This window comes from Oncorhynchus clarkii, chromosome 33, assembly GCF_045791955.1.
Source record: "Oncorhynchus clarkii lewisi isolate Uvic-CL-2024 chromosome 33, UVic_Ocla_1.0, whole genome shotgun sequence".
NCBI classification, from domain to species: Eukaryota; Metazoa; Chordata; class Actinopteri; order Salmoniformes; family Salmonidae; genus Oncorhynchus; species Oncorhynchus clarkii.
The window spans coordinates 30,545,267-30,565,461 of NC_092179.1; the positions used below are offsets into that span (position 1 = coordinate 30,545,267).

The 20,195-nt window shown below is 42.7% G+C and overlaps 1 protein-coding gene across 45 annotated transcripts in view; it reads left to right on the plus strand.

Moving 5' to 3' along the window:
* Positions 1-2,033: 2,033 nt before the first annotated feature.
* Positions 2,034-20,195, plus strand: part of LOC139393334 (protein PHTF2-like) — a 125,043-nt gene continuing 106,881 nt past the window's right edge. For 39 of the 45 annotated variants that reach the window (XM_071141920.1, XM_071141919.1, XM_071141923.1 and 36 more), the window contains exon 1: positions 2,034-2,226. The gene's annotated coding sequence lies outside the window, so the exon portion shown is untranslated. The remainder of the gene's footprint in view (positions 2,227-20,195) is intronic. The other 6 variants (XM_071141963.1, XM_071141967.1, XM_071141965.1 and 3 more) reach the window with 4 other exon arrangements.

Below are 20,195 nucleotides of genomic sequence, written 5' to 3' on the forward strand. Positions count from 1 at the left end.
TTGATATGTACTGGTACCTCCTGTATATAGCCCCACTATTGATATGTACTGGTACCTCCTGTATATAGCCCCGCTATTGATATGTACTGGTACCTGTTGTATATAGCCCCGCTATTGATATGTACTGGTACCTCCTGTATATAGCCCCACTATTGATATGTACTGGTACCTCCTGTATATAGCCCCACTATTGATATGTACTGGTACCTCCTGTATATAGCCCCACTATTGATATGTACTGGTACCTCCTGTATATAGCCCCACTATTGATATGTACTGGTACCTCCTGTATATAGCCCCACTATTGATATGTACTGGTACCTCCTGTATATAGCCCCACTATTGATATGTACTGGTACCTCCTGTATATAGCCCCACTATTGATATGTACTGCTGATTTTTTATTATTTGTTATTCTTATCTCTTACTTTTTTGTATTTTCTTAAAACTGCATTGTTGGTTAAAGGCTTGTAAGTAAGTATTTCACTGTGAGGTCTACTACACCTGTTGTATTCAGCATTTCACTGTAAGGTCTACTACACCTGTTGTATTCAGCATTTCACTGTAAGGTCTACTACACCTGTTGTATTCAGCAGTTCACTGTAAGGTCTACTACACCTGTTGTATTCAGCATTTCACTGTAAGGTCTACTACACCTGTTGTATTCAGCATTTCACTGTAAGGTCTACTACACCTGTTGTATTCAGCATTTCACTGTAAGGTCTACTACACCTGTTGTATTCAGCAGTTCACTGTAAGGTCTACTACACCTGTTGTATTCAGCAGTTCACTGTAAGGTCTACTACACCTGTTGTATTCAGCATTTCACTGTAAGGTCTACTACACCTGTTGTATTCAGCAGTTCACTGTGAGGTCTACTACACCTGTTGTATTCAGCATTTCACTGTAAGGTCTACTACACCTGTTGTATTCAGCATTTCACTGTAAGGTCTACTACACCTGTTGTATTCAGCAGTTCACTGTAAGGTCTACTACACCTGTTGTATTCGGTGCATGTGACAAATACAATTTGATTTGATACGCACTATATAGGGGCGGCAGGGTAGCCTAGTGGTTAGAGCGTTAGACTAGTAACCGGAAGGTTGCAAGTTCAAACCCCCGAGCTGACAAGGTACAAATCTGTCGTTCTGCCCCTGAACAGGCAGTTAACCCACTGTTCCCAGGCCGTCATTGAAAATAAGAATTTGTTCTTAACTGACTTGCCTGGTTAAATAAAAATAAAGGTAAAATAAAATATACACACATGTACACATGTATTTTGTGTTATAGATATGTGGTAGTAGAGTAGAGGCACAAACTTAATATGTTGTGAAGTCTGTTATGAATGTATTGTAATGTTGCCTTCATTTTGTTGGACCCCAGGAAGAGTAGCTGCTGCCGCGGCTTAATCAATACATAAATACAAATACCGACAGTTCAGCTATACCACCACTAGAGGTCAGTAAAGCTCTATGAAGTTGTTTTGTGTGTGGTAGTAACTATAACTTAGACTGGTTGCCAGTCGCTAACATTCCACTCCTTTGGAGGTTCTTCGGTACATGACCTCATTACTGATTCATGTCTTGGTTTTTTATGACCATGTTTTTCTTTCTGCTTGCATTTTGTATTTATATTTTGAGGTGTGTATTCTTTGTGATGTATGTAAATTTAGAGCTCATCTGTTAACGAGACCATGGTCTTGGTATGACTCCCTGATAAAATAAAGGTTAAATAAATGACATGGTGTTTGTTCTACAAGGTGTGGATTGTTAGCTAAAAAAGACTGGCAACCAGGTAACTAACTATAACTCACCACCAGAGGAGACTCAGGAAAGTCTCATCATGTCAAATAATGAGGCACTATAGGAAATGACACTGTATGCACTCACATCTTTATCTTTATTGTTGTTATCTAAGTAAAATTAACGTATTGTGCGTTTAAATGGGCAATGCGTGTCGTCCATGATGTGTAACAGAAGCTGAGAATGATGCTTGACTGATAGGATACATGGTTGGCCATAAACTAGGTTGCGCACATACACCGTTCACGTCGGCTTGATGCAAGACAAGCTGGATGTATTTATACAGTAAACGGATTGGAGGTCAGGGAGAGAAAGGGAAAATAGATCACATCAAAATCAGCGAAACTGTGAATCGAAGACTATCATATAGATAACGTCCTAATATTCATAAAATCACCGGTCTGCAGCAACCGGAGTCAACGAGGTAAGAAACGAGACGTGCATTATTTTCATTTGATTGCATTTCACCAGCCAGCTATTTTGAGTCATCAATGCTAAACGTGAGCTAGCGGATTTGAGCATTGTTTGAAAACACTAAATCATCCAGCTAGCTAGTTTATTATTGTATCGATTGACAGATTACAAAAGTATGTAATGATTTACAAACGCATGCCAGGATCCGTAACGTTTAGAATGTGATCCACTTGAGCCCAAAGAGTGGAGACTTGGAGAGAAAGAATTTGAGTGAGAGAATTGACACAGATTTAGAAAGTCTGTTAGTAACACATGTTTAGTTAACCAGACAGACCCATGGATGTCTCGCCTCAATGAACAACTGGCTGCATCTGAGATTGGGCCCAGCTGAGATCAGATGTTGACCCCCTCCAGGGCCTTCAATATGCATGACTGTCTCCCCTCCTCTACCGTCCGACCCACCCTACACAGCTCAATACAGCCAGCTAGTCATCAATCCCACCGCAGTAATGCCCATGGCACGATACACACACAGCTAGCTCATAATACAGTAATAGAGTTGTGTTACTAAGATGTCTATCATCACTTCATCTAGTTTGCTCGGTGCCTTTTCAAGTATTGGGGACAAAGTCAATGACCAGGTCACATTATTTGGATAGTCCGGATAGTCCATCTGTAGATGGTTTACAGATGGTCATTACTATCAACAAACTATCTGTTGATAAGCATCTGCATGAGAAGGTTTAGAATAAGGGTTAGGCTTAGGATTAGGGTTAGGGTTAGGTTTAGGATCAGGGTTATGGTTAGGTTTAGAATAAGGGTTAAGTTCAGGTTTAGTAGATAGTTAGTTTAAATGTTACTGATAGCCTGTAGAGCATATACAGATGGACTATCCAAAGACAGGGTTACCGAAGACCAATTAGTGGGAAAAATATCATAATTGGTTTGCCTGTGTGAACGCAGCCATATAGATACAGTCAATCAAGTGGAAGGAGCTAGTTGAGGAACATGATGTGCCACTGGCTATTTGCATAGCCAACACCAACTCTTTATCATGTTGACAAATGCAGATCTGTAGTAGAGACAAATCACCACAGACACTGTAGACTAACAATAGACATTCTGTGTACATCACATGTACATCCACACTGGTGGATCCTTGTTAGGTGATGATGACTAACGTTATAGTGATGTGTTTGGGGTAGCCTAGTAGTACATTGGTAGGTTCCATATCTGTTGTCTCTTCTATAGCCTGGTCCCAGATCTGTTGTCTTCTTCTATAGCCTGGTCCCAGATCTGTTGTCTCCTTCTATAGCCTGGTCCCAGATCTGTTGTCTCCTTCTATAGCCTGGTCCCAGATCTGCCTTGATCTCCTTCTATAGCCTGGTCCCAGACCTGTTGTCTCCTTCTATAGCCTGGTCCCAGATCTGTTGTCTTCTTCTATAGCCTGGTCCCAGATCTGTTGTCTCCTTCTATAGCCTGGTCCCAGACCTGTTGTCTCTTCTATAGCCTGGTCCCAGACCTGTTGTCTTCTTCTATAGCCTGGTCCCAGATCTGTTGTCTCCTTCTATAGCCTGGTCCCAGATCTGTTGTCTCTTCTATAGCCTGGTCCCAGACCTGTTGTCTCCTTCTATAGCCTGGTCCCAGACCTGTTGTCTTCTTCTATAGCCTGGTCCCAGATCTGTTGTCTCCTTCTATAGCCTGGTCCCAGATCTGTTGTCTCTTCTATAGCCTGGTCCCAGACCTGTTGTCTCCTTCTATAGCCTGGTCCCAGACCTGTTGTCTTCTTCTATAGCCTGGTCCCAGACCTGTTGTCTTCTTCTATAGCCTGGTCCCAGATCTGTTGTCTCCTTCTATAGCCTGGTCCCAGACCTGTTGTCTTCTTCTATAGCCTGGTCCCAGACCTGTTGTCTCCTTCTATAGCCTGGTCCCAGATCTGCTTGTGCTCTTGTCAACTTCATTATTCGTGTTTGGTATAAATGAGTGACAAGGAGCACATTGTTAAGATAGTTCAACTTGAAATGTAATGCAGTCTTCAATGTCATCTATTATTCATTAAAAAGGACACAGTAACTTTTTTTCATATTCTTTTGGGTGTAGGCTAGTGAGTCTATCTAGCTGCTCATAACTATATAATAATATATACCATGTGGAGCAGGCCTGATGCAGGGGAGGCCTGGCGCAGGGGAGGCCTGGCGCAGGGGAGGCCTGGCGCAGGGGAGGCCTGGCGCAGGGGAGGCCTGGCGCAGGGGAGGCCTGACGTAGGGGAGGCCTGACGTGGAGGAGGCCTGACTTGGTGCAGGCCTGACGTAGGGGAGGCCTGATGTAGAGGATACTTTTATCTAAAGTGACTTACAGTTGTACGTGCATACATTTTACGTATGGGTGGTCCTGGGAATCGAATTCACTACTAGAGGTCGACTGATTAATTAGAGCCGATTTCAGGTTTTCATATCAATTGGTAATTGGAATTTTTGGATGCCGATTATGGCCGACGATATTGCACTCCACGAGGAGACTTCGTGGCAGGTTGATAATAGATTAATTTGTATGTTTAAGATAATGACTAAAGTATTCCACCCTGAAACCATATAATTGTATGAAATGTGTTAGAGTCATAATCCAATAATGTGTGTGACTAGACTTTTTTAAGACTATGCCATTGTGTTACTATTTCGCAGTATGAGCAGGGTATAGTTGAGACATTCAAGGACAACTGAACTGTCGACTTGTGATAACGGTGAAACTAATAACTGGAAAGAGGCCTCCCCATCTTAGGGAGGAGAGCAACTGTTAGAAACGGCTTGCAGAAGATGATGGAACATGTTGCAATAGGGTGATAAACAATGTATGTGAACTTTACAGGAAAAATACAGCCCACCTAAAGAGAGGTGGAGTTTCTACTGATGTGAGTTCATTTGTGTGTGTGTGCTATAAAAAGATTGTGTTCTCATTTTGAAGTCAGAGCGCTCTCTGAATAAAGTATTGATCTATTGCAGACTGGGACTTTGTCTAATTCTTCATTAACCAGAGCCTTACAACCTCTGGGAATTGGTCAAAGCTATAAAATAGTTCAATTAGAACATTGGGATAGAAATTCTCGTGACAGTTGACCACCTGTTCCGCGAGTGCAGCAAGGATCCAAGGTAAGTTGCTAGCTAGCATTAAACTTACCTTATTCACTAGTTAACCGCTAGCGGAACCCCTCGCCAACAGCCAATGAAATTGCAGGGCGCCATATTCAAACAACAGAAATCTCATAAATCTAATTTCTCAAACATACAAGTATTAGGCACCATTTTAAAGATACAATTTTCGTTAATCCAGCCACAGTGTCTGATTTCAAAAATGCTAAACAGCGAAAGCTCCACAAACGATTGTTAGGTCACCACCAAGTCACAGAAAAACACAGCCATTTTTCCAGCCAAAGAGAGGAGTCACAAAAAGCTGAAATATAGATAAAATCCATCACTAACCTTTGATGATCTTCCTCAGATGACACTCATAGGACTTCATGTTACACAATACATGTATGTTTTGTTCGATAAAGTGCATATTTATATCCAAAAATCTAATTTTACATTGGCGTGTTATGTTCAGTAGTTCCAAAACATGCAGTGATTTTGCAGAGAGCCACATCAATTTACAGAAATACTCATAATAAACATTGATAAGAGATACAACTATTATACATGGAACTTTAGATAAACTTCTCCTTAATGCAACCTCTGTGTCAGATTTCAAAAACTTTAAGGAAAAAGCATACCAAGCAATAATCTGAGTATGGCGCTCAGACACAAAACAGACAAAGAGATATTCACCATGTTGTGGAGTCAACATTAATCAGAAATGGCATTATAAATATTCACTTACCTTTGATGATCTTCATCAGAATGCACTCCCAGGAATCCCAGTTCCAAAATAAATGTTTGATTTGTTCGATAAAGTTCATCATTTATGTCCATATACCTCCTTTTGTTAGGGCGTTTTGTAAACAAATCCATCCGAACGTTCGTACGAAAAGTCCAAAAAGTCATATTACAGGTCGCAGAAACATGTCAAACGAAGTATAGAATCAATCTTTAGGATGTTTTTATCATAATTCTTCAATAATGTTCCAAATGGAGAAATCCTTTGTCTGTAGAAAAGCAATGGAACGCGAGGTAACTTTCACATGAACGCGTGTCACGAGCCCGTGACTCTCTGCCAGACACCTGACTCATTCCCCTCTCATTCGGCCCCACTTCACAGTAGAAGCCTCAAACAAGGTTCTAAAGACTGTTGACATCTAGTGGAAGCATTAGGAAGTGAAAAATGACCCCACAGACACTGAATATTGGAATGGGAATGAGTTGAAAAACTACAGACCTCAGATTTCCCACTTCCTGGTTGGATTTTTCTCAGGTTTTCACCTGCCATATGAGTTCTGTTATACTCACAGACATTATTCAAACAATACTACTAATAACATGCATCTGGTACTGAGTAGCAGGCAGTTTACTCTGGGCACGCTTTTCATCCAAAAGTGAAAATGCTGCCCCCTAGCCCAAACAGGTTAACTACACATGGTTGATGATATTACTAGTTTATCTAGCTTGTCCTGCGTTGCATATAATCAATGCGGTGCCTGAAATTGTGTCACTTCTCTTGCGTTCAGTGTAAGCAGAGTCAGGGTATATGCAGCAGTTTGGGCTGCCTGGCTCGTTGTGAACTGTGTGAAGACCATTTCTTCCTAACAAAGACCGTAATTAATTTGCCAGAATTGTACATAATTATGACATAACATTCACGGTTGTGCAATGTAACAGCAATATTTAGACTTAAGGATGCCACCCGTTAGATAAAATATGGAACAGTTCCTTATTTCACTGAAAGAATAAACGTTTTGTTTTCGAAATCATAGTTTCCGGATTTTACCATATTAATGACCTAAGGCTCGTATTTCTGTGTGTTTATTATAATTAAGTCTATGATTTGATAAAGCTGTCTGACTGAGCGGTGGTAGGCAGGAGCAGGCTCGTATTTCTGTGTGTTTATTATAATTAAGTCTATGATTTGATAGAGCTGTCTGACTGAGCGGTGGTAGGCAGCAGCAGCTTTTTTTACATGGCACATATTGCACTTTTACTTCCTTCTCCAACACTTTGTTTTTGCATTATTTAAACCAAATTGAACATGTTTCATTATTTATTTGAGGCTAAATTGATTTTATTGATGTATTATATTAAGTTAAAATAAAAATGTTCATTGTTAATTCAGTATTGTAATAGTCATTATTACAAATATATTTATAGAAATCGGCAGATTAATCGGTATCGTCTTTTTTTGGTCCTCCAATAATCGGCCGACCTCTATTCACTACCCTGATGTTACAAGCTCCATGCTGTTCTCCGTGAGTGACTACACTACAGTTAATTGATTGAATCTAGAGCATGTAGGGCCTGTCTAGTATCTTCAGCCTCATGCCAGACCTCTCCCTTCAGTCCTTTGTGCTTCCTCTCTCAACCGTGTCTGTCTCTGCTCCTACACGATAAGGGTTTTTCATATGTTGGCACTAGCTTCCTGTAACCTCCTTCCCACGTGTGTGTGTGTGTGTGTGTGTGTGTGTGTGTGTGTGTGTGTGTGTGTGTGTGTGTGTGTGTGTGTGTGTGTGTGTGTGTGTGTGTGTGTGTGTGTGTGTGTGTGTGTGTGTGTGTGTGTGTGTGTGTGTGTGTGTGTGTGTGTGTGTGTGTGAGTCACGATAAGGCCTCCCCCTATGATGTGTACATTGTACGTACAGTGTCTCTACAACGTCTCCTCTACACTGTGTTTTCCTGGTCTACAGACCTCTCTGCCCAGTGTACCAGTGTCTCCTCTTGGTCTACAGACCTCTCTGCCCAGTGTACCAGTGTCTCTACAACGTCTCCTCTACACTGTGTTCTCCTGGTCTACAGACCTCTGCCCAGTGTACCAGTGTCTCCTCTTGGTCTACAGACCTCTCTGCCCAGTGTACCAGTGTCTCCTCTTGGTCTACAGACCTCTCTGCCCAGTGTACCAGTGTCTCCTCTTGGTCTACAGACCTCTCTGCCCAGTGTACCAGTGTCTCTACAACGTCTCCTCTTGGTCTATAGACCTCTCTGCCCAGTGTACCAGTGTCTCCTCTAGGTCTACAGACCTCTCTGCCCAGTGTACCAGGTCCTCCTCTAGGTCTACAGACCTCTCTGCCCAGTGTACCAGTGTCTCTACAACGTTTCCTCTAGGTCTACAGACCTCTCTGCCCAGTGTAGCACTGTCTCGTCTAGGTCTACAGACCTCTCTGCCCAGTGTACCAGCAGTATGGTGTAACTTAATCTAAATTACATGTTCATTTGAGTCTGTCAGACCTTGTGTGTGGATTTGCATGTGCATTCTTCCATTGTAGTTGGACTGGAAGCTCCTTCCTGTCAGGGTTTAGGCTGCACCACACAGCTGTGTTGGTTTGGGCTGCTGTAACTGCCACAGCATCGATAGGTCACAGTCTCTCTTCTCCCACAGAGTGGTGGCCCTGGTCTAAACTACTAATGTACTGGAACCGTTATGGTGTGAGGAGACTTCACTCACATCCCTCAGTTCAATGTGTATGACTGTGTCTGATGAAAATCGGTTGGATGAGTGAAGGCTATTCTGAGTGTGACTGACTGTTTTACCCATGTCTGGCTAGCTGTCTGTCTTTCTGGCTAGCTGTCTGTCTTTCTGGCTAGCTGTCTGTCTTTCTGGCTAGCTGTCTGTCTTTCTGGCTGGCCTGATGTCTTTCTGGTTAGCTGTCCGTCTTTCTGGCTGGTTGGATTGATCTCTTTCTGGCTGTCTGTCCAGCTCTCACAGTCAATAGTGTTTGATAATTCTGTCTGTCTTTCGGTAGCTAGAGAAGCCAAGGCACTTGTACTAGACTGTTGACAGTGGTCTACTGTATTCTGGCCAACCCATTGACGGACTCTCAGCAGACTCTATCAATGACCAGCGAATTGCTGTCTTGTTAGTCTATAATACATCTATTATCATCCACATTGACCAAACTAAGGCTGTTTGTCATGTTGCTGTAGACCATGTTGTGTGTGTTGTCTTGAAGAGACCAGTAACTATAGAGGGGATGGCTGACGACGTCATGAAAACGATGTGCGTTGCGTCGAGGGGGCAGCAGTCTGTGTTATGTTATGATTCTGGACGGTCAGATAGCAACAATGACAAGAAGCTGCCATGTTGGGAGTCCTAGGTTGCTCGTTTAGTCTCATTGTGTCTTGTTCTTGACACCATGTCTTGTTTTGAGGGGTTTTGACTGATGTCATGTCAATGCTAATGGGGCTAAAATTCGCTAGCTAGCTAATCAACAACTGGAACGATGCATTTAAGAGACAACAAGTGCTCATTGTGCAAATGTATTTATGTTTTCAATAAACAATTGAAGAGGATATATAGTTTCCATGTTGTGAACAATCCTTTGTTCCTCAGCCAACCCCGCTGGGTCTGTTCCATGGTTGAGCTCACATCGTTTTTGTTGCTCAACAACCCACCCGTCTATGGCCCTGTCATCTTAATCTATGGCCTTGTCATCTTAATCTATGGCCTTGTCATCTTAATCTATGGCCTTGTCATCTTAATATATGGCCCTGTCATCTTAATCTATGGCCCTGTCATCTTAATCTATGGCCTTGTCATCTTAATCTATGGCCCTGTCATCTTAATCTATGGCCCTGTCATCTTAATCTATGGCCCTGTCATCTTAATCTATGGCCCTGTCATCTTAATCTATGGCCCTGTCATCTTAATCTATGGCCTTGTCATCTTAATCTATGGCCCTGTCATCTTAATCTATGGCCCTGTCATCTTAATCTATGGCCCTGTCATCTTAATCTATGGCCCTGTCATCTTAATCTATGGCCCTGTCATCTTAATCTATGGCCTTGTCATCTTAATCTATGGCCCTGTCATCTTAATCTATGGCCCTGTCATCTTAATCTATGGCCCTGTCATCTTAATCTATGGCCCTGTCATCTTAATCTATGGCCCTGTCATCTTAATCTATGGCCCTGTCATCTTAATCTATGGCCCTGTCATCTTAATCTATGGCCTTGTCATCTTAATCTATGGCCTTGTCATCTTAATCTATGGCCTTGTCATCTTAATCTATGGCCTTGTCATCTTAATCTATGGCCCTGTCATCTTAATCTATGGCCTTGTCATCTTAATCTATGGCCTTGTCATCTTAATCTATGGCCCTGTCATCTTAATCTATGGCCTTGTCATCTTAATCTATGGCCTTGTCATCTTAATCTATGGCCTTGTCATCTTAATCTATGGCCCTGTCATCTTAATCTATGGCCCTGTCATCTTAATCTATGGCCCTGTCATCTTAATCTATGGCCCTGTCATCTTAATCTATGGCCCTGTCATCTTAATCTATGGCCCTGTCATCTTAATCTATGGCCTTGTCATCTTTTTCTACATTCACTTAAATCAATAACACAGAGACAGATAAAACAATAACACAGAGACAGAAATGTTCTTATCAAAATGTAGCCTCTTCATTTGATCTGAATAAACTGGATTCATTTCAGATGAAGAGTTTTATACTGTGACTCTAAACACCAGCAGGCACTTTCCTTCTATTTTCATACCTATATAAAGAGCATGTAGCATACATACACAACATACCTTTATAAAGAGCATGTAGCATACATACACAACATACCTTTATAAAGAGCATGTAGCATACATACACAACATACCTTTATAAAGAGCATGTAGCATACATACACAACATACCTTTATAAAGAGCATGTAGCATACATACACAACATACCTGGTTTAAAGAGGCAGGCAGCCTGGTGGTTAGAGGGGAGGCAGGCAGCCTGGTGGTTAGAGGGGAGGCAGGCAGCCTGGTGGTTAGAGGGGAGGCAGGCAGCCTGGTGGTTAGAGGGGCGGCAGGCAGCCTGGTGGTTAGAGGGGAGGCAGGCAGCCTGGTGGTTAGAGGGGAGGCAGGCAGCCTGGTGGTTAGAGGGGAGGCAGGCAGCCTGGTGGTTAGAGGGGAGGCAGGCAGCCTGGTGGTTAGAGGGGAGGCAGGCAGCCTGGTGGTTAGAGGGGAGGCAGGCAGCCTGGTGGTTAGAGGGGAGGCAGGCAGCCTGGTGGTTAGAGGGGAGGCAGGCAGCCTGGTGGTTAGAGGGGAGGCAGGCAGCCTGGTGGTTAGAGGGGCGGCAGGCAGCCTGGTGGTTAGAGGGGCGGCAGGCAGCCTGGTGGTTAGAGGGGCGGCAGGCAGCCTGGTGGTTAGAGGGGCGGCAGGCAGCCTGGTGGTTAGAGGGGCGGCAGGCAGCCTGGTGGTTAGAGGGGCGGCAGGCAGCCTGGTGGTTAGAGGGGCGGCAGGCAGCCTGGTGGTTAGAGGGGCGGCAGGCAGCCTGGTGGTTAGAGGGGCGGCAGGCAGCCTGGTGGTTAGAGGGGCGGCAGGCAGCCTGGTGGTTAGAGGGGCGGCAGGCAGCCTGGTGGTTAGAGGGGCGGCAGGCAGCCTGGTGGTTAGAGGGGAGGCAGGCAGCCTGGTGGTTAGAGGGGAGGCAGGCAGCCTGGTGGTTAGAGGGGAGGCAGGCAGCCTGGTGGTTAGAGGGGAGGCAGGCAGCCTGGTGGTTAGAGGGGAGGCAGGCAGCCTGGTGGTTAGAGGGGAGGCAGGCAGCCTGGTGGTTATAGCGTTGGGCCAGTAACCAAAAGGTTGCTAGATCGAGCTGACAAGGTAAAAAATCTGTCGTTCTGCCCCTGAACAAGGCAGTTAACCCACTGTTCCCCAGTAGGCTGTCATTGTAAATAAGAATTTGTTCTTAACTGACTTTCCTAGTGAAATAAAAATGAATCAAACTAAGGAGTGGAATGACATTCACATGTTAAGGGAACATGTTGGCTGTATAGAGCACGTTTTTAAAGAGTCTGAATAAGAATACAATTTGGATAAAGCCACAGAAAAATAACAGAAACAAACAGAAGTGCGATATGTCAGGAACTCTGACCAGACACCTTCATACTGTCTATGTTGCAAGATTGATGTAATTCTCTCCATGTCAGCAAGTTCCCTCTATAGACCTAAACCACATATTTTTTTTAAAGCTTTATTTAACTAGGCAAGTCACTTAAGAACACATTCTTATTTTCAATGATGGCCTACCCCGGCCAAACCCTCCCCTGACTCAGACGACGCCGGGCCAATTGTGCGCCACAGGTCTGGTTGAGTAATAATACCTAGGAGGAGATGATATGGGTCTGGTTGAGTAATAATACCTAAGAGGAGATGGGTCTGGTTGAGTAATAATACCTAAGAGGAGATGATATGGGTCTGGTTGAGTAATAATACCTAGGAGGAGATGATATGGGTCTGGTTGAGTAATAATACCTAGGAGGAGAGGATATGGGGCTGGTTGAGATGATAATAATACCTAGGAGGAGATGATATGGGTCTGGTTGAGTAATAATACCTAGGAGGAGAGGATATGGGGCTGGTTGAGTAATAATACCTAGGAGGAGATGATATGGGTCTGGTTGAGTAATAATACCTAGGAGGAGATGATATGGGTCCGGTTGAGTAATAATACCTAGGAGGAGATGGGTTTGGTTGAGTAATAATACCTAGGAGGAGATGATATGGGTCTGGTTGAGTAATAATACCTAGGAGGAGATGATATGGGTCTGGTTGAGTAATAATACCTAGGAGGAGATGATAAGGGTCTGGTTGAGTAATAATACCTAGGAGGAGATGATATGGGTCTGGTTGAGTAATAATACCTAGGAGGAGATGATATGGATCTGGTTGACTAATAATACCTAGGAGGAGATTATATGGGTCTGGTTGAGTAATAATACCTAGGAGGAGATGATATGGGTCTGGTTGAGTAATAATACCTAGGAGGAGATGATATGGGTCTGGTTGAGTAATAATACCTAGGAGGAGATGATATGGGTCTGGTTGAGTAATAATACCTAGGAGGAGATGATATGGGTCTGGTTGAGTAATAATACCTAGGAGGAGATGATATGGGTCTGGGTGAGTAATAATACCTAGGAGGAGATGATATGGGTCTGGTTGAGTAATAATACCTAGGAGGAGATGGGTCTGGTTGAGTAATAATACCTAGGAGGAGATGGGTTTGGTTGAGTAATAATACCTAGGAGGAGATGATATGGGTCTGGTTGAGTAATAATACCTAGGAGGAGATGATATGGGTCTGGTTGAGTAATAATACCTAGGAGGAGATGATATGGGGCTGGTTGAGTAATAATACCTAGGAGGAGATGATATGGGGCTGGTTGAGTAATAATACCTAGGAGGATATGATATGGGGCTGGTTGAGTAATAATACCTAAGAGGAGATGATATGGGTCTGGTTGAGTAATAATACCTAGGAGGAGATGATATGGGTCTGGTTGAGTAATAATACCTAGGAGGAGATGATATGGGTCTGGTTGAGTAATAATACCTAGGAGGCGATGATATGGGTCTGGTTGAGTAATAATACCTAGGAGGAGATGATATGGGTCTGGTTGAGTAATAATACCTAGGAGGCGATGATATGGGTCTGGTTGAGTAATAATACCTAGGAGGAGATGATATGGGTCTGGTTGAGTAATAATACCTAGGAGGAGATGATATGGGTCTGGTTGAGTAATAATACCTAGGAGGAGATGATATGGGTCTGGTTGAGTAATAAAACCTAGGAGGAGATGATGGGTCTGGTTGAGTAATAATACCTAGGAGGAGATGATATGGGTCTGGTTGAGTAATAATACCTAAGAGGAGATGATATGGGGCTGGTTGAGTAATAATACCTAGGAGGAGATGGGTCTGGTTGAGTAATAATACCTAGGAGGAGAGGATATGGGGCTGGTTGAGTAATAATACCTAGGAGGAGATGATATGGGTCTGGTTGAGTAATAATACCTAGGAGGAGATGATATGGGTCTGGTTGAGTAATAATACCTAGGAGGAGATGGGTTTGGTTGAGTAATAATACCTAGGAGGAGATGATATGGGTCTGGTTGAGTAATAATACCTAGGAGGAGATGATATGGGTCTGGTTGAGTAATAATACCTAGGAGGAGATGATATGGGTCTGGTTGAGTAATAATACCTAGGAGGAGATGATATGGGTCTGGTTGAGTAATAATACCTAGGAGGAGATGATATGGATCTGGTTGAGTAATAATACCTAGGAGGAGATGATATGGGTCTGGTTGAGTAATAATACCTAGGAGGAGATGATATGGGTCTGGTTGAGTAATAATACCTAGGAGGAGATGATATGGGTCTGGTTGAGTAATAATACCTAGGAGGAGATGATATGGGTCTGGTTGAGTAATAATACCTAGGAGGAGATGATATGGGTCTGGTTGAGTAATAATACCTAGGAGGAGATGATATGGGTCTGGGTTGAGTAATAATACCTAGGAGGAGATGATATGGGTCTGGTTGAGTAATAATACCTAGGAGGAGATGGGTCTGGTTGAGTAATAATACCTAGGAGGAGATGATGGGTCTGGTTGAGTAATAATACCTAGGAGGAGATGATATGGGTCTGGTTGAGTAATAATACCTAGGAGGAGATGATATGGGTCTGGTTGAGTAATAATACCTAGGAGGAGATGATATGGGGCTGGTTGAGTAATAATACCTAGGAGGAGATGATATGGGGCTGGTTGAGTAATAATACCTAGGAGGATATGATATGGGGCTGGTTGAGTAATAATACCTAAGAGGAGATGATATGGGTCTGGTTGAGTAATAATACCTAGGAGGAGATGATATGGGTCTGGTTGAGTAATAATACCTAGGAGGAGATGATATGGGTCTGGTTGAGTAATAATACCTAGGAGGCGATGATATGGGTCTGGTTGAGTAATAATACCTAGGAGGAGATGATATGGGTCTGGTTGAGTAATAATACCTAGGAGGCGATGATATGGGTCTGGTTGAGTAATAATACCTAGGAGGAGATGATATGGGTCTGGTTGAGTAATAATACCTAGGAGGAGATGATATGGGTCTGGTTGAGTAATAATACCTAGGAGGAGATGATATGGGTCTGGTTGAGTAATAATACCTGATGATATGGGTCTGGTTGAGTAATAATACCTAGGAGGAGATGATATGGGTCTGGTTGAGTAATAATACCTAGGAGGAGATGATATGGGTCTGGTTGAGTAATAATACCTAGGAGGAGATAGGAGGATATGGGTCTGGTTGAGTAATAATACCTAGGAGGAGATGATATGGGTCTGGTTGAGTAATAATACCTAGGAGGAGATGATATGGGTCTGGTTGAGTAATAATACCTAGGAGGAGATGATATGGGTCTGGTTGAGTAATAATACCTAGGAGGAGATGATATGGGTCTGGTTGAGTAATAATACCTAGGAGGAGATGATATGGGTCTGGTTGAGTAATAATACCTAGGAGGAGATGATATGGGTCTGGTTGAGTAATAATACCTAGGAGGCGATGATATGGGTCTGGTTGAGTAATAATACCTAGGAGGAGATGATATGGGTCTGGTTGAGTAATAATACCTAGGAGGAGATGATATGGGTCTGGTTGAGTAATAATACCTAGGAGGAGATGATATGGGTCTGGTTGAGTAATAATACCTAGGAGGAGATGGGTCTGGTTGAGTAATAATACCTAGGAGGAGATGATATGGGTCTGGTTGAGTAATAATACCTAGGAGGAGATGATATGGGGCTGGTTGAGTAATAATACCTAGGAGGAGATGGGTCTGGTTGAGTAATAATACCTAGGAGGAGAGGATATGGGTCTGGTTGAGTAATAATACCTAGGAGGAGATGATATGGGTCTGGTTGAGTAATAATACCTAGGAGGAGATGATATGGGTCTGGTTGAGTAATAATACCTAGGAGGAGATGGGTCTGGTTGAGTAATAATACCTAGGAGGAGATGATATGGGTCTGGTTGAGTAATAATACCTAGGAGGAGATGATATGGGTCTGGTTGAGTAATAATACCTAGGAGGAGATGATATGGGTCTGGTTGAGTAATAATACCTAGGAGGAGATGATATGGGTCTGGTTGAGTAATAATACCTAGGAGGAGATGATATGGATCTGGTTGAGTAATAATACCTAGGAGGAGATGATATGGGTCTGGTTGAGTAATAATACCTAGGAGGAGATGATATGGGTCTGGTTGAGTAATAATACCTAGGAGGAGATGATATGGGTCTGGTTGAGTAATAATACCTAGGAGGAGATGATATGGGTCTGGTTGAGTAATAATACCTAGGAGGAGATGATATGGGTCTGGTTGAGTAATAATACCTAGGAGGAGATGATATGGGTCTGGTTGAGTAATAATACCTAGGAGGAGATGATATGGGTCTGGTTGAGTAATAATACCTAGGAGGAGATGGGTCTGGTTGAGTAATAATACCTAGGAGGAGATGGGTTTGGTTGAGTAATAATACCTAGGAGGAGATGATATGGGTCTGGTTGAGTAATAATACCTAGGAGGAGATGATATGGGTCTGGTTGAGTAATAATACCTAGGAGGAGATGATATGGGGCTGGTTGAGTAATAATACCTAGGAGGAGATGATATGGGGCTGGTTGAGTAATAATACCTAGGAGGATATGATATGGGGCTGGTTGAGTAATAATACCTAAGAGGAGATGATATGGGTCTGGTTGAGTAATAATACCTAGGAGGAGATGATATGGGTCTGGTTGAGTAATAATACCTAGGAGGAGATGATATGGGTCTGGTTGAGTAATAATACCTAGGAGGAGATGATATGGGTCTGGTTGAGTAATAATACCTAGGAGGAGATGATATGGGTCTGGTTGAGTAATAATACCTAGGAGGAGATGATATGGGTCTGGTTGAGTAATAATACCTAGGAGGAGATGATATGGGTCTGGTTGAGTAATAATACCTAGGAGGAGATGATATGGGTCTGGTTGAGTAATAATACCTAGGAGGAGATGATATGGGTCTGGTTGAGTAATAATACCTAGGAGGAGATGGGTCTGGTTGAGTAATAATACCTAGGAGGAGATGATATGGGTCTGGTTGAGTAATAATACCTAGGAGGAGATGATATGGGGCTGGTTGAGTAATAATACCTAGGAGGAGATGATATGGGTCTGGTTGAGTAATAATACCTAGGAGGAGATGATATGGGTCTGGTTGAGTAATAATACCTAGGAGGAGATGATATGGGTCTGGTTGAGTAATAATACCTAGGAGGAGATGATATGGGTCTGGTTGAGTAATAATACCTAGGAGGAGATGATATGGGTCTGGTTGAGTAATAATACCTAGGAGGAGATGATATGGGTCTGGTTGAGTAATAATACCTAGGAGGAGATGATATGGGTCTGGTTGAGTAATAATACCTAGGAGGAGATGATATGGGTCTGGTTGAGTAATAATACCTAGGAGGAGATGATATGGGTCTGGTTGAGTAATAATACCTAGGAGGAGATGATATGGGTCTGGTTGAGTAATAATACCTAGGAGGAGATGATATGGGTCTGGTTGAGTAATAATACCTAGGAGGAGATGATATGGGTCTGGTTGAGTAATAATACCTAGGAGGAGATGATATGGGTCTGGTTGAGTAATAATACCTAGGAGGAGATGGGTCTGGTTGAGTAATAATACCTAGGAGGAGATGATATGGGTCTGGTTGAGTAATAATACCTAGGAGGAGATGGGTCTGGTTGAGTAATAATACCTAGGAGGAGATGGGTTTGGTTGAGTAATAATACCTAGGAGGAGATGATATGGGTCTGGTTGAGTAATAATACCTAGGAGGAGATGATATGGGTCTGGTTGAGTAATAATACCTAGGAGGAGATGATATGGGGCTGGTTGAGTAATAATACCTAGGAGGAGATGATATGGGGCTGGTTGAGTAATAATACCTAGGAGGATATGATATGGGGCTGGTTGAGTAATAATACCTAAGAGGAGATGATATGGGTCTGGTTGAGTAATAATACCTAGGAGGAGATGATATGGGTCTGGTTGAGTAATAATACCTAGGAGGAGATGATATGGGTCTGGTTGAGTAATAATACCTAAGAGGAGATGATATGGGTCTGGTTGAGTAATAATACCTAGGAGGCGATGATATGGGTCTGGTTGAGTAATAATACCTAGGAGGAGATGATATGGGTCTGGTTGAGTAATAATACCTAGGAGGCGATGATATGGGTCTGGTTGAGTAATAATACCTAGGAGGAGATGATATGGGTCTGGTTGAGTAATAATACCTAGGAGGAGATGATATGGGTCTGGTTGAGTAATAATACCTAGGAGGAGATGATATGGGTCTGGTTGAGTAATAATACCTAGGAGGAGATGATATGGGTCTGGTTGAGTAATAATACCTAGGAGGAGATGATATGGGTCTGGTTGAGTAATAATACCTAGGAGGAGATGGGTCTGGTTGAGTAATAATACCTAGGAGGAGATGATATGGGTCTGGTTGAGTAATAATACCTAAGAGGAGATGATATGGGGCTGGTTGAGTAATAATACCTAGGAGGAGATGATATGGGTCTGGTTGAGTAATAATACCTAGGAGGAGATGATATGGGGCTGGTTGAGTAATAATACCTAGGAGGAGATGATATGGGGCTGGTTGAGTAATAATACCTAGGAGGAGATGGGTCTGGTTGAGTAATAATACCTAGGAGGAGATGATATGGGTCTGGTTGAGTAATAATACCTAGGAGGAGATGATATGGGTCTGGTTGAGTAATAATACCTAGGAGGAGATGATATGGGTCTGGTTGAGTAATAATACCTAGGAGGAGATGATATGGGTCTGGTTGAGTAATAATACCTAGGAGGAGATGATATGGGTCTGGTTGAGTAATAATACCTAGGAGGAGATGATATGGATCTGGTTGAGTAATAATACCTAGGAGGAGATGATATGGGTCTGGTTGAGTAATAATACCTAGGAGGAGATGATATGGGTCTGGTTGAGTAATAATACCTAGGAGGAGATGATATGGGTCTGGTTGAGTAATAATACCTAGGAGGAGATGATATGGGTCTGGTTGAGTAATAATACCTAGGAGGAGATGATATGGGTCTGGTTGAGTAATAATACCTAGGAGGAGATGATATGGGTCTGGTTGAGTAATAATACCTAGGAGGAGATGGGTCTGGTTGAGTAATAATACCTAGGAGGAGATGATATGGGTCTGGTTGAGTAATAATACCTAGGAGGAGATGGGTCTGGTTGAGTAATAATACCTAGGAGGAGATGGGTTTGGTTGAGTAATAATACCTAGGAGGAGATGATATGGGTCTGGTTGAGTAATAATACCTAGGAGGAGATGATATGGGTCTGGTTGAGTAATAATACCTAGGAGGAGATGATATGGGGCTGGTTGAGTAATAATACCTAGGAGGAGATGATATGGGGCTGGTTGAGTAATAATACCTAGGAGGATATGATATGGGGCTGGTTGAGTAATAATACCTAAGAGGAGATGATATGGGTCTGGTTGAGTAATAATACCTAGGAGGAGATGATATGGGTCTGGTTGAGTAATAATACCTAGGAGGAGATGATATGGGTCTGGTTGAGTAATAATACCTAGGAGGAGATGATATGGGTCTGGTTGAGTAATAATACCTAGGAGGAGATGATATGGGTCTGGTTGAGTAATAATACCTAGGAGGAGATGATATGGGTCTGGTTGAGTAATAATACCTAGGAGGAGATGATATGGGTCTGGTTGAGTAATAATACCTAGGAGGAGATGATATGGGTCTGGTTGAGTAATAATACCTAGGAGGAGATGATATGGGTCTGGTTGAGTAATAATACCTAGGAGGAGATGATATGGGTCTGGTTGAGTAATAATACCTAGGAGGAGATGATATGGGTCTGGTTGAGTAATAATACCTAGGAGGAGATGATATGGGTCTGGTTGAGTAATAATACCTAGGAGGAGATGATA